The sequence below is a fragment of the Archocentrus centrarchus genome, chromosome 14, assembly GCF_007364275.1.
Source record: "Archocentrus centrarchus isolate MPI-CPG fArcCen1 chromosome 14, fArcCen1, whole genome shotgun sequence".
In the NCBI taxonomy this organism is placed as follows: Eukaryota; Metazoa; Chordata; class Actinopteri; order Cichliformes; family Cichlidae; genus Archocentrus; species Archocentrus centrarchus.
In genome coordinates, this window is record NC_044359.1 from 36,030,138 (window position 1) to 36,055,502 (window position 25,365).

Below are 25,365 nucleotides of genomic sequence, written 5' to 3' on the forward strand. Positions count from 1 at the left end.
ATGGTAATGCTGAGGCTTTGTCCAGAAACCAGTGGGTGACATCATGGCTACGTCCACCTGTGGGTTTTTCAATAAGGGAGGAGGCATAGTTTTCATTTTAAGAATTTCTGAGAAGGCTGGTCACTTTTGCATAGAAAGTACAGCCCCACATAGCATTTTTATGTATATTCAAATATGTGGAGGGGATATTTACTCAATCGGCCTCTCCATTCATTTGTCAAATAACAGAAAAGGTTTTTTATATGTATATTAAATAGAAAAATTCAAAACATAAACAAGAAGCAATCTAAGAACGCAAACCTCCACCAAGGCAGCTCATTCTCAGGACTGACTTTTAAAGGAACAGTATTATATTTTGTATGTTTTCTTTGTTCTTTTAAACATACTTTACGAAGATTGTAGTGCAGTAAAAATCAGATAAGGGCAGCATGACAGATGTTTACTTTGATTACACAAACATTGTGTAGGAATAGGTAAATATAATAGGTACCGATTTGTAAATACGTAGACATGAATAACGAGTTTATTATATAATATTACACTGTAGTATATTTCTAACTAACTTGGCAGCTTATTCTCTTTCTCTTGACAATAGTTTCTATAAAGATATGTGATAGATAAATGTGACATTTTAAATCATTATAAGAGTCATTTATAAGAGTCATAGTTTCTAAGTTTTAAGGCTTTTTGTCCATGTTCAACCAAGAAATCATTAAATTGGCCTTAAAGATGTTGGTGGATCTAAGCCAAATTTTAATGGATCGTTAATCTACACAGTTTTTATCAGAATTCATTCAAAACTTTTTAAGCTATCGTGTTTACAAACAGAATGATAACATGCATGCAGACATTACCAAAACCATAACCTCCCATGTGGAGCTAAATATCCAAAAACTAGAGTTTTCAACACAGTCCTTTTTATCATTAGAACTTATATCCAATCCAATAACCAGACTCAAAGTCAAAATGAAATTTAGATTCCACCCATCTGTTGTTTAAATCTTCTGTTTGCAAGGGGCAACCAATCAGAGCAAGAAGGGTGAAGAGAACTTAAAGGCTCTGTTTCAGAGACTGAATAAGATGAAAAAGGATTATTTTGAACTGGGAATCATGCAGATCTACTCTAGCAGAGCCCCAGAAGATAAATGTGGAGTTAAAAATGAGCAAAACAGTTCCCTCTTTGAGTACATTTGCTATAAATATGTTTATCTAAGATTCTAACTTGCTTGAAAAAGGATTATATGTGTAATAGCCTTGTTATGCAGTACGTGGTTGCAAAAAGGTAGTGATAGATTCAAAAAAACCAAGTCAGTGAATTCCCCATTAAATCAAATGGTGGAAGGATGAGACTTCATTCTTGGTTCATGTTTCAGGCTTTATTATGGCTGGAGGAGTGGGGCTCACAGAGTGCTACTCCCTGGACAAGTTGTGCTCCTTGTAAAATGATTGCTTTATTGTTGCACTGTGTACAGCATTTGCTCATATCAATAATAGGATATGCTCCAATGCATCAGGCAAACCCTGCGAGGGAATGTAGCCTCATTTGGTTCATTCCATTTTCACTGCTCGCTTTCATGGCAAAGCAGGTTTTGGGTAGCCAGAGGAATGATTGAATATTCACAACTTATTGAGTAAAATCTCTTTCTGATCATATAGAATCGTTGTAAAGGGAGCATAAACTCCAGATGGGCATCTTTAAGATTCCTAAATCCCCCTCTGTTTGCTAGCAAGGGTTTTAGGGTCAAGGTGTGAAGGGAGGACCAAAAGACCTGTTTCCCACAATCCCTCCACAGCTACAGCCCCCCAGCTGTTCAAGGGCTTTCATAACAACAGCTGCGCAGAGGTTTAGTGGTTCATGTTGCTATGACAACAGCAGGATCAATTGGCATGCACAGACTCTCGGTGCTAATAGCGAAAGTGACATTATGCCATAATTTCATTTCAATAAAACACAGACAGCTTTTTTGCTGCACTAAGATTCAGGGGCACATAAAAAGGAGGCAAATGATTAATTCTGCATGACAATGCTAGCAGCTTATGTGCCAAAACTTTCAAGAATCTCCCACGCATATTGACAACCCAGCAATCTCACACCTCAAAAACATTCCTCTGCCTTAAAGATAAGCTCAGTACAGACCGTGACTGTGTCCAAGTTCATACAATAGAGGCTAAATAAGTCTTCATGCCCGGCAGCTGTAAGTGCCACAGATCACTAACCGGCAGGATGTGCAACAATCAGAAATATTTCTGTTCTCCTGACAAACAGGATAGCAGGTCACTTGGCCTCCTCAACAATGAGGAATCAGACTCTGTGAGGGAGATTAAAGTATTGCACAGAGCCAAAAACTAACCCCAACTATACTTGGCTTTTACCCGTGTAGGGCATTAGGAACACAAGCAGCCACCTTTATTACTTAAATGCACTTATTGTTCCTTCTCATATATTCAACAGTTAGTTAGAGCTTGGTTCTACAGCTATTATCTGGCCAGCGAATGACAATAGCAGGTATTCCCACAGGAGTAACCAGAGCTGGAGCGGCGTCACCACGGGTTTAAGCCCAACATTTAATGAGCATGCAGCAGATACAGGCAGCTGTGCCAGACAAAACACAGCACAGACAGTCCACTCGCACACTGGTGTGAGCACATCATCCAGCTGCTACACTGTTTGACACAAGCTTCTTTAACTTTGTATGTCCACCGCTAATAGACACTCAACTGATATTTGTCATTGATTATTCCTCTCTGTCTCAGAGAATATGATAGCCCTTGTGAACAGCGTGAGGAAAGCCAAACCGGAATTCACGGCTAAAAATAGCCACTACATGATGAGTCAGGATGGACTGAGCAAACAAAAAGAGACAGTCTGGCCTTTCAGTAAGGACTGTCAGAAAAAGAGCTCCAGAGTACTTTTTATTTAATGAAGTGAGCTACATCAAGAAGAGGGGGGAAAGTATCTATACACTAGTGGGATAAAAAGAGATTACGCAATATAAAAAGAGCACCAAATCACAACAGCTGTCACCTCAAGGTGCTTTATATTATATGATAAAGACGTCACGCAGTATTACAGAGAAAACCCAAGCAAGCACTTGGCAAAAGTGGAAAGGAAAAACTCCCCTTTAATAGGAAGAAACGTCCAGCAGAACCAGGCTCAGGGAGTGGTGGTCATCTGCCTCAACCGGTTGGGGGTGAGGGGAGGGAGAGAGGACAAAAGACTTGCTGTGATAAACAGCCAGAGTTTAAAGTTAATTACTCATGATTAAATGCAATAGTGGGGCATAAACACATGGAAAGTATGAAAGTGGTGAGTGAAGAAGAAACAATCAGTGCATCATGGGAAGCCCCCAGCAGCTTAGGCCTATTCCAGTTAAGGGGCCATTCAGGGTCACCTGAGCCAGCCCCAATTACAAGCTCTATCACAAAGGAAAGTTTTAAGCCTAATCTTAAAAATAGAGAAGGTGTCTGTCTTCCAAATCCAAGCTGGAAGCTGGTTCCACAGAAGAGGGGCCTGAAAGCTGAAGGCTCTACCTCCCATTCTACTCTTAAGTATCCGAGGAACCACAAGTAAGCCAGCAGTCTGAGAGTAAAGAGTTCTATTGAGACAATATGGTACTATAATATGTGAGGAGAAGGATTTTAAACGCAACTCTAGATTTAACAGGGAGCCAATGAAGAGAAGCCAATATGGAAGAAATCTGCTCTCTCTTTCTAGTCCCTGTCAGTACTCTAGCTGCAGCATTTTGGATCAGCTGAAGGCTTTTTAAGGAAATTTAAGTAAGAAATGCATTGAGTAATTTTTCAGCATCACTCTGAGACAGAATGTCTCATTTTAGAGATACTGCACAACCACAAGAAAGGAGTCCTACATATTTATTTAATATGTGCATTGAAGAACATATCCTGGTAAAAACAAAAAATAACTCCAAGATTCCTCACACTGGTACTGCAGGCCAAGTTAATGTCATCCAGAGTAAGAATCTGGTTCAACATCATGTTTCTCAGCTTTGTAGAGCAGAGCACAAGAACTTTAGTTTTATCTGAATTTAGAGAGATTAGAGTTCATCCATTTATGTTTTTAAGACATTCCTGCAGTTTAACTAATTGGTGTGGCTTTATTGATAGATAAAACTGGGTATCATCTGCATAGCATTGAAAATGTATGCCATGCGTTTGATAATACTGCCTAAGAGAAGCATGTATAATCTAAATATTGGTCCTAGCACAGAACCCTGTGGAGCTGTGACTAACTTCTCTTTGTAAAGAAGACTCCCCATTTACATGATTAAATTGGAGTTCATTGATAGATATGATTCAAACCACTTTAATACCTATGGCATGTTCTAATCTCTGTAATAAAATGTTATGGTCAACAGTATCAAAGCTGCACTGAGGTCCAACAGGACAAGAACAGAGATGAGTCCACTGTCAGAGGCTCTAAGAAGATCATTGGTAACCTTCACTAATGCTGTTTCTGTACTGTGATGAAACCTGACTGAAACTCTTCAAATAAACCGTTCCTCTGCAGATGATCAGTTAGCTGTTTTACAACTACTCTTTCAAGAATCTTTGAACTATAAATACAAATACTATAATTACCTAAGTCAATAGGGTCAAGTAAAGGCTTTTTAAGTAGTGGTTGATTTCCACCATCTTAAAAGCCCATTAATAAAGATAGATTGATCAAATATAAGACTGATGCATTATTAATGGTAGATCTTCTTTGAGCAGTCTAGTAGAGGTCTAAAAGACACACTGATGGTTTGGAGGAAGTAATTATTGAAGTTAACTCAGAAAGATCAATCGGAGAGAAAATGTTTAAATAAATATCAGTTTTAAAAGTTACAGTAATGATACGTCTGTGGTATGGCTGTAAATATTTTTTCTCTAATGGTTACAATTTTAATTGTGAAGAAATTCATGGAGTCACTACTAGTTAAAGTTAAAGGAATACTCGGCTCTGTCAGCCTGGCTACAGTGTTGAAAAAAAAACTGGAGTAATTCTTGTTTTCTTCTATCATTGATGAATAGTAAGATGTCTTAGCTTTATGGAGGGTTTTTTTTATAGAACAAACAATTTTTACAAGCTAAACAAAGGTCTTCTAAATTAGTGAAACACCATTTCCTCTCCAGATTAAGAATTATCTGCTGTAGGGCGCATGTTTGAGGGTTATACCAGGAAGTCAAGCACCTCTGATTTGAAACTTTGTTTTTTAGAGGAGTCACAGTACCCAGACTCCAACGCAGTGGACATTATTAACAAAATCATCTGTGGAAGTACAGCTTAGATAGCTGCTCTGCACTTTATTGGCACATGGCATCAGAGAAGACAACAATGGAATAATCACATCCTTAAACTCAGTTACACCACTTTCAGAAATACATCTAGTGTTATGAAATTTATGTAATCCATTATTTTAAATTTAAATGTTATTAAGAAATGATCAGACAAAAGCGGGTTTTCGGGGAATACTGTTAAATGTTCAGTTTCTATGCCATATGTCAGAATAAGATCTAGAGTATGATTAAAGCAGTGGGTGGGCTCATTTACAGTCGAATAATAAATGAAATGCAGTGTTGAGGCTGTTGTTTTCAGAATCTACATGAAAATAAAATCACAAACTATAATAATTTGTTTTGAACTAATCAGATAAAAGGTCTGAGAAATCAGACAGAAACTCTGAGTAAGGACCAGGAGGATGATAGATAATAACAAATAAAACTGTTTTTGGAGTTTTCCAGTTGGGGTGGACAAGCCTCAAAGTCAGGCTTTCAAATGAATTACAACTCTCTCTGGGTCTTTGGTTGATTCATAAGCTGGAGTGAAATTTGTGGGTGATTCAGCAGAACATGCATTCTGATAAAGCACTTGTAGGTTACACTATGAGATAAGTTGTTACTCTATGTAAAAATTATCAATTAATTAATCAAGCTGCACAAATTAAGCTATAAAAGAAGGCACCTCTGTGCATTGTGACAGGAAACAGGTAGTGATATAGTCCCATATTGAGAGGCAACACCAAATAGAGACTAATGATGTGAAAAAGTTAATAACAGAGAATAAAGGTGCACAAAAATAAGAGGTTTTTTGTACTGACATGTTTGGGAGCATCAGCTGATGCTGAGTTACTCGGTACTGGCTGAAACCTTCCAGTGTCTGATATATTCTAGATGTGAGTGAAACACATCTGTGAGGAAATGGAGCCACAAATACTATAAGGTGACTCTAACTAAATATTGCAGTAAATGATAAACTCGGGTAATATCCATACTTAAATGAAAAAGAAAACACTGTTTAATCCTTCTTTCCTCCATTTAACCTGTAAATTAGTTGCCATCTGTCTGAACTGCATGCCTGATGGTCAGATAGTGTTAGAAAAGTCTTGTGCTTGTTTTGAACATGCCACTAAACCAATACTGAAACCAAGCAGCAGGGAATAATATTTCCTTGTTATTCCCAATTCTTCCCATAGGTGTTCAGTTAGGTTGAGGTCTGATGACTATGAAGGCCATAACATATGATTCACATCATTTTCTGCTTAATCACAAGACGAACAGGATGAAAGTGATAACTCAGAAAAACACAGTATTAATTTGTGTATTTAATTTGAGAGCCTTCCCTGTAAGGGTACAAGGGGACCCAAACCACACTAGTAAAATGCCCCCTACAACATACTAGAAGCTGCAGATCAACTCTCATTATAGGCATCAAAGATTTATGCCACTGTTGTCTTGATCTACACCAAGATACTCTGACCAAATCACTATTCTTTTCTGTTTCTTCTTTGCTTCTGAGAAGCCAAAAAGAAGTCTGATGCTTCTTGGACATGTGTGATCTCAGCTAGCTAAACTGGAAAAAATGTTAATGTCAGTGCACCACAGGCCCAGAAACATGGCAGACAGAGTTCAGTGTACCTATGGAGCAGTTAACAAATTTCAAAGGCATGAAACTGTGTCATTTTGTAACACAGTATCCAGTGTCTTTTAACACATGTTTAAAAATCATTTACATCACTATATTATTTGTGAATGTATTTACTTATATTTTTGACTGGTCTGATAACATTTTACTAATATAAGAGTTTCTTTCATATAAATATCATTGTCTCTTTAAGCCTGCTCATGCCAAAATCCACTTCTCCATGTGTCAGTCTTTCAGTGCTAAAACTCAGCATGTACACAACTTAGAATCGAAGATTTTATTCTGTATATGGTCATGTTCATTTTTCTGTAAATCTACAGGAAAAGGTACATATTGCACTAATTTTTTTTAGATATTAATTCTACAGTATATATACAGCATAAGGGCTCTGACATTCATTTATGTCCACTTGCCCAAAAAAAGCTCATATCCTAAGGGCACACAAATGTGTATGTTATGCAAAATGCATCTCAAGATTCACAGACATCATCTTTCGAGGCAAAAAGGTAAAAAGCACTGAGAACATGAAGGAAGTCTTCACACTTCATACCAGCTGTCTAGACTGTCAGATCTAACACACAGAGGAAACACGGAAGACTTTTCCCAGGTGGAATCCTGCCTTGATTCTCGCAAAAATGAATCAAACAATCCAGACAGACAGCAAGGCCAGTTAGAAGAAGTTGTCTGGGCTGATATTATGCAATATCCTGTGTATCTTTCCAGCGCGACTACACAGCCTTAGAAATATTTTGATTCCTGTTTATTATCAAGAAGCTTGGAACTTGAGAAAACTCCTAACTGATGTACAGTAAAAATGAGTGAAATTGATTAGTTCTTTAAGTTATGGCCTCTGTAACAACACACTGGAATTACACTGCTTTGTGATAGGTACAAATACTGTTTATATCAGAAAATGTGTCGACACAAGACTGAGCAGATTCAGTATTGCACTGATCAATAGGCAGTTATTCCAATTTACATTATTTTATAAGGGCACATTCACTGTTGTAAGATGCAGTGATCAACCACAAAATAAAAATCACTAATTACTGATTATCTTCATATTGCAGTGCAGCGTTCTGCTTGAAAACCTTGGGTGCTGGCATCCATGTGAATGCCACTCTGCAGCTACCCCATTCATATTCCAGTTGTATCAATTAATGCTGTTTTGACAAAGCTGCTGGAGTGCTTCATTAATGTACCAGGTGCCCATTGTGTCTGTTCCCTAATGTACCAGGTTATGGTAGTACTAACATTTATTAAAAGGTAATTCCCAACTCACCATTTTTCAACTAGCAGGGTTGTTGCAGTGAAGGAGCATTATCCCATACTACTATCTTTTTCCAAACCTAAAAAGGTAGTTTATAGTGTATTAACCTTTGCTAGTGCTAGATGGCAAAAGTGGTAAACAGTAAATGCTAAAAGCACTAGTGCTTGTACGGTGCCTGTCTACTCAGTTAGCCATTCAAAGTGCTTTTTTACTAAGGACACTTCAGCAAGCAGACTGGAAGAGTCCGGGATCAGTCCACTTGGGTAGTAGAGCATAAAAAGTGTGTGAAAGCAAAAGTATGAAGTGTGTGAAAAACGAAACAAATTAGCAAGTGAAAAAAGCCAAACAAAGTGAAAAATACAAAGGTAGCAAAGGGACGAATCAGGTTCTCCTGAGAACATGTTGGTGCCACCCAAAACCACACCTGACACAGTGGCACTCCCCGATGGCAGTGGCCCCTCTTAATGCACCAAACTTCAAAATTACTCATAGCATCAAAGGACCCAATGCTTTCACCCAGCTTCCAACATGCAGTTCGATCAAGCACTTGAGAGGTTTACTGAAACACGCCTGATCCACAGGACTCAGCGGATCCCCTTCAACACCACAGGACACGCACAGAGGTCCCATGCCCATCCCTCTGAGTTGCCTGGGTGGCACAATGGGGATCTATATAATATTAAGAGGGTGCTTTTAACGTCATTGTAGATTGGTGTTTATGATTTACATTTATAGTGATCATTTTTTTAAAAAGCATCAGAAAATGACTAAAAGGCTACATATATTTTTCACATCTTGCATATAAATGATTGAAGGCATGAAAACATGATCTATTACTTTACGTTAAGTCACTTTACATATGTTAGTTGCCCATCGTGATTTAAACAGCATCAGAATGAGTGCGGAAGAATAAAATTTACACACTGCAGTACGCATTGATGAGACAATCCTAAATGTAGCCAATAATGTTGATAATCTCCACAGCTTGGTGCCATATAGTGGTAGTAAATTTGGGACACAATGTTTCAATGTCTCTCAGACAGAAACAAGTGCTTCCCACATGTACATTAAAGAAGATGGATGAAGGAAGCACAAAGAAAGTTTCAGTTAAAGTAGAGCCATTCTCTCTGAATTTAAACAGCCAGTGTCAGTGGCATGAATTTAAACAGCCAGTCTCTGCCCATTATTCCCACTATGGCCTCATTATTTATATAAAAGGTAACACTTTTTTCCTTTTTTTTTTTTTTTGCTGTGAATTTAAACACTCTTTCATTGTCTGGGCATGAAACAGCTCGGGCAGGCAGGGAAGGCAGAAGCACAATGGACTTGGCAGAGACGGCCAAGGCAGAACAGACAGTGAGGAATTCCCCATCAGTGTCTGAAGTGAGCTAACCTCCCTTTTTTTTCTTTCCGACTCTTCCCTCCTGGTGAGAGTCCAAAGGAAGAAAGTTAACTCTTTCACTGGCACACTGAATGTCTGCTTCAGTTGTTTGTTCAGAGCGCACAGCTCCTCATAATAATGTATTACATTCCTGTGGACTGAGGCTGCAGAATTTACTGACAGCCTGGTGCTTTCTGTAGCCTCCACAATGTTTTTCCACACGTGCACACATGCACGACTTATTTCACACACACACACACACACACACACACACACACACACACACACACACACACACACACACCCATCAGTTCCATATTCAGGTAGTTTAATACAAAGTACTTTCTGTCCTTTTCCCAGTACAGAACATAGTGTCTTTAAATTTTAGGTGCTTCTCCGTCTGTAAATGTCGGTCGGTGGTGACTTATAAATACCACTGACCACGGGGGGGAAGAGGAACAGCAGCATGCCGCTTCACTGAGATTGAGATTCGCACAAAGACTCGGGCTTTTGGAGAAAAACTCAAAGTGGTGAAAAAGTGAGATGGCACATCCTCAGTTTCCCAGCCCTAGCTTGTACACACACACACACACACACACACATACAGGCAAGATAAGGAGGCCTGTTTTGAAGTGGGTGTCAAGAAGGCAGGTGTAAGTCATCCCTCATCTCCTGTCATGGTACGTCTCAGCTTCACAGTCCGACTGACAGCACGCTCCAAGCCACTGCATTCTGAGAAGCTGAACACCCACCTCCTTTTGACCTTCAAAGAAGTACACCAAGTTTTAAGGTGAGTGGCCCAATGGTCAACTTTGCTCTGAAAAGATGTTAACAAAAAACAACAAAAACCTGAAACTAAACTCATATGTGTGTTCCAAGTCTGCATTCCTAGCAATACGTCAGACTCGTTCCTGGTGGGTGTTGGACTTTGCCAGGGCTGCCCCTTTGTCACCGATTCTGTTCATAAGTTTCATGGACAGGTGGAGCCAAGTGGTGAAAGGCTTCCACCTTGTTGGCCTCGGGATCTCGTCTCTGCTTTCTGCGGATGACGTGGTTCTGTTGACTTCATCGGGTGGTGGCCTCTAGCTCACACCGGAGTGGTTAACAGCCAAGTGTGAAGTGGCAGGAATGAGAATTAGTACCTCTGAGTCTGAGGCCATGGTTCTCAGCAGGAAACGAGAGGAGTGCTGGGATGAGCTGGGGTCGGGGCTGCTCCAAGTGTAGGAGTTTAAGTATCTTGGGGTCTTGTGAGCAAGGGAGCAGAAAACTGATAGAACTGACAGACCAATTGGTGCGACGTTTGCAGTGATGCGAACGCTGTGCCAGACTGTTGTGGTGAAGAGAGAGTTAAGCATAAAATTAAAGCTACTGATTTACTTGTTGATCTACACTCCTACCCTCACCTGTGGTCATAAGCTTTGGGTAATGACTGAAACAATGAGACAAGCAGCAGAAATTAGCTTGTTCCAAAGGCTGGCTGGACTCAGCCTTAGAGACAGGGTGGGAAGATCAGTCATTTGGGAGTGACTCAGAGTAGAGCTGCAACTCCCCCACATCAAAAGGAACCAGCCGAGGTGGTTCAGGCATTTGATTAGGATGACTCCTGGGTAAGCTGTCCTGGGTATGTCCTACCAAGAGGAGGCCCCAGGGAAGGCCCAGGCCTGGGAGTGCCTCAGTGTTCCTCAGGATGAGCTGGAGGAGGGGACTGGGGAGAGGGGTTCTGGGCTGCTCTGCATAAACTGCTGGATGGATGGATGGATGGATGGATGGATGGATGGATGGATGGATGGACGGATGGATGGATGGATGTGTCCTGAGTCTCTTAAAGAACTAGTTTGATATTTTTCATATTCAAGCTAGATAGGAAGACTGATACCACAAGATCTATCAGAGGCTGACCAATTTGCCATTTATTTTTAAAATAAAATCAGGCAGTGACCTTAGCTTGGCAAAATCTGCATTGTTTGGGAGCAGTGACTGCAGTCTTGCCATCAGCAGCAGCAGGAGCTCCAGGAACCCACTGGATCTAAGCTGTCACTTCCCAAACCAGAGTGGGGAGTGAGTGATTAAGCTTAAAGCTGGAGGGCCAGGCTCAGTATTTTGCAGCATGAGTTGTCTGACTGAACTAGGAGTATGCTGGAAATACCTAGCAAACATTCAAAAACTGTTTCAGGTAATAAAGAAACTCAGTTTTCAGAGCAAGAATTACAATCTAGAAAAAAAGTGACCAATAATGAGGTCAAGTGGATTTCCACTGCGGGGGTCAGAGTTTGTCATTATTGTTTTAGACAGATTGGGGGAGATGAAAGGGTCGTACTGCAGGTTTACATTCATAGAGCTAAAGGCTCAGTGTTTGAGGCTTCAGCTCTGTCATTGTTACTACTGCTCATCATCATTTATGAATAACCAACCAGGCAAACGAGTCAGCTGTTCAAGGAGCACATATATACAGTATATTATTTTGGTCTAAAAACCCTGATTAATTGACAACGTGCTTCAGTTAACCTCATTGATATTTTATTAAGCATCTGGGAAACACTTGTTTCCTCTGCTTCTATAGACAACTATTATGTGAAAAGCACTGATGTGCTAAGTTCTAAGGTTTGGGGAAATATTTCCACCTAAAAAACCCTCATAATTCAGTCAATAAAAGCTCCGCAGCTACGTGGCTTGCTCTGGCTCTACTGTAAGAGTTACTTAGTGCCTCTCCAACCAGGTCAGAGTGAGATTTTAAAAAACTCCTTCAAAAATTTTACTGTTTCACTTCCACCAAATCAAAATTACAAATTAGTCAGTGAACAACAGCCTTATAACATTGAGTCCATGACACTGATATTGTTGAACCTGTTCTAAAAACTCTTAACTGCAACTCTACCAGCTTTGATGTAGCACAACTGAAGCACAATGCATTTCAGTCCACCTAGTATGAGGCAAAATCTCAATTTGAGCCATTTGGAGAGCTTTGGAAAACCACCTTGCAGTCCTGGTACCAGACCTCTGGGTGAAAAGGGTTAAAGGTCACATCTGTGGAGCTAATCACATTTTAAAACAGTGTGTTAGCGTAGGCCCCAATATCACATAACATACAGTAACCTTTAAGTTTGAGCACGGAGCACTAAGGAAGCACCGATGATTTCACTTAGAAGACGGCCCGACTCACTTATCCCCTCTGAAAACCTCCTTAGAGCTAAACAAACAAATCTGATCTGCAATCAGCACTATCATATTTCAAATTCCCATTTACACCACGCTGACATCACAGCAATGCCAAGGCAGTGCCAGCAGGGAGCCAGGCACAGACATACCAGAGAGCTATATAGACCTTGACCATTGGAGAGCAGCCAGGGGAGAGGGATCTGTATGGCTTTCTTTCCTCTCCCCGACTACAGCCTCGTCATATAGAAGCACACTTGACTCTGAACCGCCTCCGGACTTTACCCGCCCGCCGGCTCCACAGCTGTTTATAACTCATTTTTAGCACAAAATCATCATCACTCTTTGGAGATGAACCTTTATGAAGTCACACAGTGAGTGGGAGGAGTGTGTGGGTGCGTGACTGTGGGTCATTTTTCATTCTTTTACTCAATTTCTTTTTAAGTCACCAATAATTAAAGTGCTTTTTCATATGAATTCCTCTGAGGTGCTTTTGTATAGGTGTAACTTTTGTATCTGGATTAATCTCACTGGAATTTTTCAGATTCCGTTACATTCATTTAGAAAAATAGTAAAGCATAATGGTGCGGGTTCTATTAAAGTCTACAGACAGTGGGAACATTTTACTCTGCTAGGTATTGGAAACACACACACACACACACACACACACACACACACACACACACACACACACACACACACACACACACACACACACACACACACACACAGACACACTTCACTCAAAAATCCTGTAAAACATTTCCTTACAGAGTTAATTACATGTGACTGTTCCATTAGTGATAATAGCCGGAGTCACACTGATTTTAATTGTATAAACTTTGAAACTATCCGTTTTTGTTTGTTTTTTTTAATAATGGCACTCATCACAGTTTTTTCTTTTTGCTATCCTGAACAAGTCACTAAATTAAAAAATATCTCATTATCTTTGTGTATTACAGATTTTTGGCATTAATTAGTGAAAGGTGTGGGTGCCAAAAAAAAAAAGTGCAACTGAAACATTTGGCATCAGAGAAGTTGCTCTTGTTATTTATTGTTCTTTAGAAGAGAGTGAATAAAGTATCCACGATGCAGCTGGCAGCTTTAAACTCACCATCTCTGGACACTGTATGACCACGCGTCTGTTCGTACATCCATAAAGTGACTGCCTGATTTATGAGCAGGAACGTTTTTGAACAAAGGTAACTGCAAGTTTCCTGCAGTTAAAGACGTAAAACAATTTCAAGCCTTTTAAATGAAACAGAGCCTAAATTCAGCCTCACTGCTGGTTTCTCACCAGAGCAGCGATGTAGACCATATTTTAGGTTCACATTTTTTCTCTATTTATTTACATACCAAGCACTGCTGTTTCATAAGACTGTGAAAATTGAACTTTAATTGAGTAGTAAAATTTGTAGTTATTGCATTTTCAAAAATCCCCACATCTTTATAGGCAATTCAGACTAACTCCAGGCGAAGCATTACAACTGAACTCGGTCCTGATTGGCTCCCCTCATTAAATAATGGCCGAACTGTTTCCAAGTGGGGCAGCATTAAACTGGAAATGCATCCAGCAGCAGGTTTACTTATTTCAACTGGAAGAGTTGCTGCTGTTGGTCACTAACAGCTGTACTAGAGCAGTTTTTCATTTATTTTGAATCAGCCTTTGACTGACGGTCATTTATCTGCAAAATACAAGACAAGTAACCGCAGTCACGTTGAATTGTGGACGTGTGTTTGAGGACAGCCTGTGAATACTCAAAAAATACCGAAAACCTCACCAAGTTTAAGAAATATTAAATGCCTGTTACATCAACAGCACACGATCGCCTGCTTTCTGAAAGCCTGACTGAAGTGCTGCACATCTGTCATTTGGATTGAACGCGATCTGTACAGCAGACAGCTGCCAAAGGCGAGGAGCATTTACAGAAGTCTCCATGTTGCTGCCGTGTCTCACTGTGTCGTCTGCGTGTGGAGTCCGAGGTAAAATTATATTATAGGAGAAATTTACCCAAAACGTGAGCGCAAACACGCAGCAGATAAACAGAGACTTCACAGAGTGACGTTCCAATATTTCAGTTCTTTCTACATTTCTCACTTTTCAGGAATGTCTTGAACAATAGCCTCTTTGAGCGAGCAAACCTCTTATCGTGGCACATATCCTAACATGCTAATTACCCCACACAGTTTGAGTTCATTTATTATGCATGAAATAATCTAATATGATGACTGTGATAATTATGCGCACATAGATAAGATAAAAGAGTAGTAACCAATTATGGCATGGGAGTTGGGAAAAGTAATTATTCTTTGTAGTGGAAAGAAGTCTCAGTGGAGGAAAAAGGGGGTTCAGTCTGTTTTTCTTTTTTCACTCAGTGCTGCAATTAACATGTGGAATCATGTCTGCACTCCCTGATAATGTTTCAGGAATATTTTCTTGATTTATAGCCTGCAGATATGTCTTCTTCTTTTTTCAAAGTGGGATCTAGAAGCATTTCACTGACCAGAATGTAAAAATAGAGCTTTAGCAGCACAGAATTTGCTTCAGCTGCTGAGGAAAAAAGGCCTTCTGCGTAGATTCATTTACAGTGATCTGTCTGTTATAATCACATGCACTCGCCCCCCCGAGCCTCTTCACAAACTCCACAAATCTGACATGTTTACATTATAACTTGAAAGGCAACGCAACTCGATGTCTTGGGTTTCGTTGCCAGCAGCAAATCAGAAAGGACACGAAGAGGAAGGAGTGGTGCTCCGAGTCAAGCTCTCACAAATCAGACGGGTGTTGTAGAGTCATTAAATATTACCACTTCTAAAATCAGAGCTGGCGTGCGGTTAGCCCGCACCACTGTACAAACACACTTAACACAGCACAGCTTTCTTTGACAATTATGTGCCTGCCACCACAAATCACAGGAAACAGAGACTCTGCAGTAATTTCATTTCTCTGTGACTGTTTTGGCTTGATTCTCCTGATAAATTCAACTTTTATGCAGCGGAATGTGGCAGCCTGGAAACAGAGCTGAACGTGGATTAATGTGCCGGCATGCTCACACAGGCAAAGAAAGAAATGTTTCACGCTTGCTCGCAGCGTCTTTAAATGAGAACCAACCTGGTCTGAGTCACTGCTGCGGGCCACAGAAGGAGATCCAGGAGAGATCATTTAAACGGGGGTTACAGAACCACCTATAAACAGGAATTTGAAAGCAGGTGCTAATGCAAAATTTACACTATATAAAGGAGGAGAATTTTCTTTCTGACCTCAAACTAAAACCCAATTCGAGTGACTCAGGAGTGCACACGTCACTGTCACGTTCATTCGGAAACATCTGTCAACCACGTCCCGGACCAAGTCTCCCTTTGACTGTTGTAGCTGACTCATAATTACTTGCAGAGTCCAAGCTTCAGGCCAAACATGAATCCAGAAGCCCAGGACCATCCAGAAAACAGCTCTCACAAACAATACCGCACCACCCTCAACAGGTTTTTAAAATCACACCAAACATCAGCACAATGAGGAACATTTTCTTGGAAGACACCTCTCTGTGTGGGTGTTGGTCCTGCACTTATTTCAGAGGAAATAAAAGACAAATACACACAGGTGTGAACAGAGACACCAGCTCTCTGTGTGCTCTGTCACTTTAAACTGGAGGTTAATGTCAGTGGTGCTCATGTTTCCTTACACACTCAGCAAAGTCATAATGTTCTAAATGCAATGAAGTGAAGAAAGGAGAAAGCAAGGGCGATGGATACGGCTAAGACAGAAGCCACTGCGTACCATGCATTTCATATAGGACAGCTGATGTTTGGAATAATCCATATTATCAATAACTGTGCAGAAATTACTTTTTCACAGATATATTTTCATGGGCATTAAGAAATGTCATAACAAGCTTGTAGTTAAAAAGAAGATTAACCCAACCCCTCAAAACCGTACATTCCCTGGCCGATTAAAACACAACGTGGCACAGATGTATTCTAACTGCAGCCTTCATTTAAAGGACAATAACAGTTTGGATAGACTGTGCTGGGTTCAATCCCCTAAATCAATTGGTAGTCCTCTGGCCAAATATTAATATTAGTCTATAATCACTGCTGTTCTTTCTGCCAGGAATACGGTCAGCAACATGTGTTCTCAGCAAAATCGTTCCTAAAAGTCTTAATATGTCATTTTAGGATAAGGTCCTTGTAAATGGTTGGGGTGGGTGGTGCAATACAAAGTGAAGCACTCTGATGATGTGATACTAGAGTTGTCTTACTGGTTCCCATGTGTGGTTGGGTTTAGACCACAACACCTCTGGTTAAGACTAGGCAAGCTTCAGGTTTCCACCCCCCCCGAAAAAAAAAAATCACTTTTTTATTATGAAATGGAGAGTGCACTCATGAGCCAAAACAATAAGACCACATTCCCAACATGATACTGGTGCTGATTCACCAAGACATGGTGATAGCAACAGAACCTGTAACTCTGTACAGTTTCCTGCTGGAGCTGTTCTGGATCCAGACCACCACCCCCCCCCCCCCCCCCCCCCACCCTAACACACTATTGTTTATTTGTCCCCCCACTGATCTGGGAGCACCTCTCCCTGCAGTTTTGGAGATATTAGCAAATAGTTTTCTCTCATCACATAATGTAATGATTTTCAATATGCGGTCCCATAGAGTTCAGACAGAGTCACTTATGAATAAGATGCAGTGGGTAAACGAGCTCTGCACGTTTTGTCACTGTCATGAGACGGTGGTAACCAAGGAAGTGTCGAAGAAGCTTAACACAGCACGCAGTGTGTGTGTGTGTGTGTGTTGACCTTTGTGAACTCGACCTTTCCCCTTAAACTTGACAAAGCAGTTTTGGTGCCTAAACCTAACCAAACAGAAATGATAATGCAGAGTCAGAAACAAAAGTAAAATGAAAGTGAAAACAAGTTTCCCAGCAGAACTCTCACCTTGTTGTTATTGTCTGTTTGGAGGCGGTGTAATCTGCCACCCCACCTACCCTTTAACACAGGCTATTGTAGATTTTAATAGTTCCTCACATGCCTGACAGGCTATGAAGGTCAGGGTAAAATATGGAAAATACCAACTACCTGGTCCTTGTTACAGTGGCACAGGTTTTTATATGTACCCATTTCTGTCATATCAACTCAATCAAAATGAAAGCGTGAGACCTCAGTAGACTGAGCTTTGCTTGTTGAAGCGGACTGTGGTCAAATCTTTGTGGCTTTGCTCCAAATCACAGTGAGCCATGATTTGTTTTTATCAAACTGTGAAGACTTTTTTTTTCCCTTGGATATGTCAGCCTTTTGGACCAATTACAGGAAGTTATAGCAGGCTATTGTTAGGACCGGAAAAAATGAAAAATGAGCTGCTGTAACACAATAGAAGAAGTTTTATTTGAAATGTGGTCTGACGATGGGATAAAAAAAATCAGCTGGAAAAATTTTCAGGTATTTTCAAAGAGGATGAAAGAGATTACATGATAGCGAAAACCACCTACTCACCAAGAAATGATAAACTGATCGATGAGATGGAGAATACTTTTTTATGAAGACATGAGTAGCACTGACTTATCTTTCTCCATCCCATCACTGACAGAAGGCTACCTACCTACGTCACAAACCAGTGAATGTTAGCATGTACAGTGTTGACGACAGGATGCAGTATACCTCGTATATATAATACACCGTATGAGTATTTATATAAATATTTTAACATAATGCATTGTATGAATGTAGTTGCTAGGAGACAGGGCTATTCTGCCAGGCTACTGTACAGTTATATGTATTCTTTTCATAAAATGTGATTTATATTTTAGCATTAGCATTACTATTGATGGAAAGCTGCTGAAATCCAGCAGCAGTGAGACATCCAAGATGGCTGAAGTTTAATGAAATATAATCCAGGAATAAAAGAGTGAAGTGCTTCTTTAACATTTTAGGAGTGACAAGTCTTATGAAACACTGTGACAGATATAGCCTTCCAATGGAAAATGAAACGCGCTTCGACTGAAGCCCGCACTGTCATAAAATCATGGCACTTTTATAGCAGGGTACAGGACTATATAAAGGAAGTCATTTGCAGCTAATAAGCGCGATCACTAAAAAGCATTAGGACAAATCATTGTGTCCTTGCCGCTGCACAAAGCCTCTACAAAAGTCTGCTGATAAGCTGCAGTTTTACCTAAGAGCTTATACACTAACAAGCATTTCAGCAGGTATCTGCAGAGAGCTCTTGGAGATTAGCAGCAAGGTATACAAATAGATTTGAGGAGAAGGCAGCTTTTGTTCAAGTCTAACGCCAAGACTAAAGGAACAGCTATAGACTGAGTAAAAATATTGTCCTTCAGATCAATGGTGTCCTAGAGTGCAATAGGCTGAAACATTCAGATGAGTGGCAGAAAGCACAACACACTTGAATAATATCTTTGTAAAGGACTGTGGAAAATGGAAGTGTACTCCAGTAAATAGCCATTTGGAGGTCACAGCTTTAGCGTTGGTGTGTTTCTATTCACAGCGCAACAGACTTCAATGAGCTGCTGTGCCAATAATCAAAGGAAGCTGATCTCTAAAAATCATCCACCACCATTTCAAAGAGGTTAATTTCTCATCTTCGTGTCTCCTGCCTTGTAGCTCAATGTGTTTTACGTGTGTGTATTAATTTAGCTGTAAAAAAGCAACACCGCTATAACGACAGTGACTCGAGTTAGCTTAGTGCTCACAGAAAAAGCTTGTTGAGTACCTGCCTGTAAAACTAATAAAAGTTAGTCTGAGTCACAGAGAAGAAACATGTTTTCCTGCTGGCAACAGCACTGCAGTCCCAGAACCAGCGTGAGCTGTACCTGCAGCACAGAAACACCGGAGTTTAAATGAAAGTAAAAAGAGTATTAACATAACAGCAATTTCAGAAACAACATAAATGTATTTCCTCTGTCTTCTACATGAACATATTAGTGCACGGTGTGAAGGTGGCTTTATGAAAATAAGAAGCAGCCCTGATGAAACTTAAATAGGTTTTAAAGCGTTTTGCAGTGTGGGAAATTCTCAGCAGCAGCAGCAACAACATTTTGGCCGATGCATTTATTCATTTTCAAGGGGAAGCACAAATACGCAGCCACACAGTACTTGGTGGGATTTTCTCTGCTATGATCTACTGTTGAATTCAAATCAAATATTTTGAACCTCACCCAGCTCAGCTGTTACCAGGACTCTCAAATATAATAAATTCAGGATTTGCTGGCAGGCTTCATATTTCTCTGTGTGAAGCTCTACTCATTTATTCGGATTATCTACATTCCACCAGAGATAAGAACCAAAGGCACAATGAGGTTCAGAGTCTTGCTAAAGGTCTTCAAATGCAGAATATATAATATGCTGTAGCTAATTTGATTGCATGCTTGATCCTTGAATAATAACCACTGATGTCTAAAAATATTGTGCTTTAATTGTTTTCACTGCAAAAATAATGACATCAAAAGCAGCTGATACTGACACTACTGAATACTGAAGACGTGAGAGAGCGGTCGCAGCCCACTTCTGATGCATCTCTGAAACACTTTTCACCCCCAGTAAACAATGTGTGTGCATCCTGCTGGTGAAAAACCTCAGCTGTATTGGACTTTCCATTCTGCGCCACAACTTTGACTCATTTTAGGGAATGTGTCCCTGCTGGGCTTTCATTTCCTCTGTCTGGAAAAAAGAAATGCAATCAGAGTGCTGATGCTAAAATCATTATCTAATGACTAAAGAACTTGTTTGACTCCTTCCATGCTGTGACAGTCACTGTTCGAGCACACATCTCAGATTATCATGTGAAGAAGAGCATTTCTTAAAGTTTGTCTGAGGACCGTCTGCAGGGTGAATCATTCAGTGAACCGCAGTCTGGACGCAGACGTGGATTTTTCTTCTATTTTTTCACCTAAAGATAAGCAAAGCTGCACTAAGCGAACATGACACTGTAATCACATCTCATGTAGTAAAACAACACTGCAATAAAAACTACAGTGTCCTACAGACTGCATTTCAATACAAATATATGATCCCTCAATTATGCTCATGTGCACTGTAATCACTGGAAGGATTATTTTGACATAATAGCTAAAAAAATAAACAAAGCACAAAAATCCATGTGTTTGACATGAGGTGGTTGGGGTGGATGGTGGGTGATAAATCACACAACTCTAACGCCATGGTGACACCGAGCCTGTCTGTGGTTCAGGTCACAAAACCATTTTAGCTACTGTAAATGCTGCATCCTAAAAAAATTACTCTGAAGTGCAAACAGCATCAAAAGTTGTCACAAATATACAAATTTAACAACATTTTCTTGCTAAGCTTATTTAAATAAAAAAAGTTCCCTTCATATTTGCTTTTGCATTGTAGTTATTTGTAAATTCTAGAAGACGCTCGAACAAAGGCACAAAGAGGACATCTGCTGTTATACTGATTAATAACCAGCACCAGGGTGTAGCTACTTTAATGTAATGCTGTTTGGTAATTTAATTAAAATTAAAAAAAATGTATATATATATTCTCAGTTGAAATCATGGAGCAAACATTTAGATCAAATTATAGTTACCAGTTAAAATGTTATTGATTATTATGGAGTTATATCTCACTAGTTAGATTGCATCATTTTTTACTGTTAGTTCAATTATTTTTTTATAGTCACTTTTCCTGCTTCACACTCTTTTCGGTGTTGAGGGTTTAACAGTTTTCTTTCAACAATACTCTTACTGCATAAAACTGTGGCATCACTGCCTGATTCCTTTTTCAGCTTATTAACCGCAGCCCTAATCAACATGTACATTCATTACATCTTGTTTCTGTCTCTTCAGAAACGAAGCTTTGTAATGTTGACAGTATTCGGAGAGTCGCTGTTCCTCGCGAAGCATAAATCAAGCCAATCCATCTCTCTCCGACCCCGCTCCCTGGTGGCTTACTTAGAGGCATGCCAACACAGCACTGGCTGCGGAATGAGCAGGGGTAAGCATGCAAGGGTTGTCCTTAACCTGTGCTATCTGATGATATAAAAAGGCCTCTGCCTCCTCCTGAGACCAATAGGGATCAAGCAGGCTTAGTGGGCATGACCTATGAGGGCCCAGACAGGGGCGAAACATGCAACGCAACACAATTGTCTAAAGGACTGCTGCGCTATTGAACATGAGAAAACTAGCCTACATCACTTTGCTCATGGGCCGGAACAGGAGCTAGATTCACTTCGCTGAGGATACCCAGCAGACTAAAACCCTATGAATAATTCAAAACATCTGCTCTGTTTTTCCAGCCTTATTTTAAAAAGTCAGGCCCTCAAAAAAACAAATTAGATATTTCACAATCCGACTGCTAGGAAAAAGAATCCTTCAAAGTAAGCCCTATTAGTCTTACAAGAAACCCCCTGAAAAAAAAGAAAGAAAAAAGAAATGATGCACTGGCACCATGCAGGGTGGAATTAGCAGCAAAGGCGCAGGAAATGACAAGACATTCGCTCATGGTTTAATTTCCTGAATTGCTTTATGGCCATACATAAATGCTTAAATTGGTTTGTAACATATGTTCTCCTCGCTCTGTTTACTTCCTTCATTTAGTGTGACCTACTCATTTTATTAGTGATTATCCCCCAAAAGCTGTAGGAATGCACAGCATCGCACCTCATAATGTAATTTACCCATACAGTAGGAATGGGAATATGCAAATGGTGTTGGAGTATTTTGCAGCCCTAAATGTGCCCCTGGGCTGCTTGTCCAATGACACAAATCATCAATTAAGATCTCAGCAGGGTTTGGTGGATAAACTAAATTGGCATTATCCCGCTCTGACAATATGTAGAGCCGCATGGGGTACAGAACAACAAAGAACAAACATCTCTGAGGGTGACTGGCAGTGATGCGTTTCAGCTCGTGCTTGCATGTGTGCGCCATCTAAATCCATTGGCAGGTGAATCATCCACTGACAAAGGGTTACACAGTGATCTGAACGGCGTAAAAGGTAAAAGGGCTTCTCTTTCTCTTTAACAGGGACTCACAGAACAACAGCAGCATCTTCTACAGTGTTTACTTTCACAGGGGGTGCGAGTACAGCCCCTCCTGGGATTTCATGCTCAGCACTTTGCACCTGGCGAATGTGTTTGACAAAGGGACCTAAACTGGTCCAAATCACCATTGTGATTTCTCAGGGAAGCAAATGATTAGTAAACAAATGGTTCAGGCATATTTAATTAAGCTAATGTACTCTTGATGTTCACACTATGGTCTTAGTTATGAGGGGCCCTCAGTTAGCTCAGAGCATTTTACCACTGACAGAAAACTGTGTCAGTAAAGCTGTATTTCCTGGACTTTACATTAAGAAACTTGCTTCTCTTTTTTAAGTCACGTGTGTTTACCAAATCTGCACGTGTACCGGTGTGTGGATGTAATATTGCCCAAAGGAACGAGAGGAACCGACTGGATTTGACTCGCCAAACTACCAAGACACAGCAAATGACCAGCAAATCTGGGCCTCTCTAACGGCAGGCTGCGAGTCAAATCAAACAGCGTCACGGTGCTGAAAACAAGCTGTCTCACAGACAGTGTTTTGTACCAGTCAAACATCTCCCATGAGCAAAACAGTCATTCAAGCAATCGTGGAATAAACCAGTCATCTGAAATAGAAAGCGGTGAGTGGCACACAAAGAGGGCCAGTGTTCAGACTAGGGAGGTTTATGCAGGGCTGGGTAGGCTCAGAGTAAACCTCAGAGCGCACTTCAATCAAGAATTCATTGACAACATAAGAAACTCCCTGCTTGACCTTTTAATAGACACTCACATGAGGGCAACTACATTTTTTGTGAATTACATGTAATGCATTACGTTATTATAGATTATTATTATAATTATTATAAATATATAATTTTTGTTTTACTTTGAAAAACTGCTGCCTGACAGACCTGGTACAATTTATAATTATGCTAATTTCACTGAAAGGCAAAAAAAATAAAAAATCTAAATTACATTTTTTAAAGGTAACTGGAGTTGTTTTTTCAGTTTGGTACCAGTTCACATGCAAACATGTTTTTTTGTTACAAACAAAAACAACTGCACACACGCACACTGAAAAAAAAATCTCGTACAAAAAAGTCTGTGAATTAGATTAAAACAGGTATTGTGTTACATTAAAAAAAAAATGCCCCCTTTTACACCTCACCTAACTTGGCCAGTCAAAATATGACTTTTTAACAGCGCACCAACGAAACTTGAACATCAAAAGAATTACAGGAGCGACACGGACAGCACAACACGCTTTTTGCAGGTTACAGACACACACCACCGCCTTCATTGTTAACAATTTTACAATTAATTAGAATGGGACGAGGCGTTTCGGAGCTAATTAACAAAGCCTTAAAAAAAATAAATCAAATCGAACAGGATGCCAGCTTCCTGCACGCCTTAATGTTTTTATTCTCACTCGTTAAACTATAACATTTGCACTAAAACATCCGCCGCACACATTAAGAAAAAAAATCACATCACAAACATTACCGCGACAATTTTAAAAATCCAAATGCCGCATCAAGCAAAAGAAAAAAAAATCCACTGGTCTTTGAGTCCAGCACAAAAATGCTTCTCCTCTCCTTTCCCTCTCTCTTTTTTCTCCCCCTTCCTCTACGCCCCCCTCCCTCCCCCTTCCCTCAGTCTCCCTCTCTCTCTCTTTCTCTCTCTCTCTTTCTCCCTCCCTCACTCTATCTCTCTTTCCCTCCCTATCTCTCTCTCCCTCACTCTGGCCTGGCTGGCTGACTGACTGTATGAATAATGTCCTGCCTTTTGTAATGAAGGGGGGGAAAGGGGGAAAAAGGACGCTGGAGTGCTGAAGCCCTGCTCCCATGGACTGACATTGAAAATGAATGACAGCTTACCTGCATGCCAATCTTCATCAGACTGACACTGGGCTGACAGCACAGCCTATACTCCTCCACACAGTCGCTGACGTCAGCCATGTCAGGCCCCTCCCACCTCCATCTTCATCTCCGCTCCCCGTTTTCCCAACACCGGGCTGCTGATGCCTTCCAGTGTCCATGGGAAATACGGCAATCAGGTGCAGGGCTCCAAACCCACGAAACATCCAAGAAGAGTGCATTAACATTTGCGTCCAAGTTGTACTGATGTTTCTGGTCTAGAATAACCAAAGTAACATCAACCGCGAGTAAATAGTTAATTAAAATGAAATATAAAAGAAATTGGCTGCTCAGGAATCAATGGAATCAGTCTTGATCTGCGTAAATTACATTAAATGTAACGATTTATGGTCATGAAAATTATATTTTGAAATCATTTTCAATAGACACACATGGGCACCTTCAGTGAGCTCTGGTGGACTCTTAAATCAAACTGAAGTGCAGTGACCTACATCGGTTAAGTCATCCTGTTTGCGTAAACATGATGTGGCGGCCTTTTTAAGAATCAGGAAAAGTGTGTCAAATTACAGGTAAGTCTGAGCTTCAGCCTTTTTGGTACAAGAAACCTAATTCACTGTGTGTTCATTTCCTGCTTTTCTAATCCCTGCTGCTGTAGGCAGCTGCTTCCTGTTAAACCTCAGTATGGTCACCACAGCACGGGTATCCTCATTCTTGGTTATTTTCTTACCTGCTCAGGTTTACCATTGATTAAGGTTA

At 40.3% G+C, this 25,365-nt stretch overlaps 1 protein-coding gene across 1 annotated transcript in view; it reads right to left on the reverse strand.

Annotated features, from left to right (window-relative positions):
- Nucleotides 1-24,626, reverse strand: part of pknox2 (pbx/knotted 1 homeobox 2) — a 138,323-nt gene extending 113,697 nt beyond the window's left edge. Inside the window, exon 1 of the mRNA XM_030746466.1 lies at nucleotides 24,610-24,626. The gene's annotated coding sequence lies outside the window, so the exon portion shown is untranslated. The remainder of the gene's footprint in view (nucleotides 1-24,609) is intronic.
- Nucleotides 24,627-25,365: the final 739 nt, after the last annotated feature.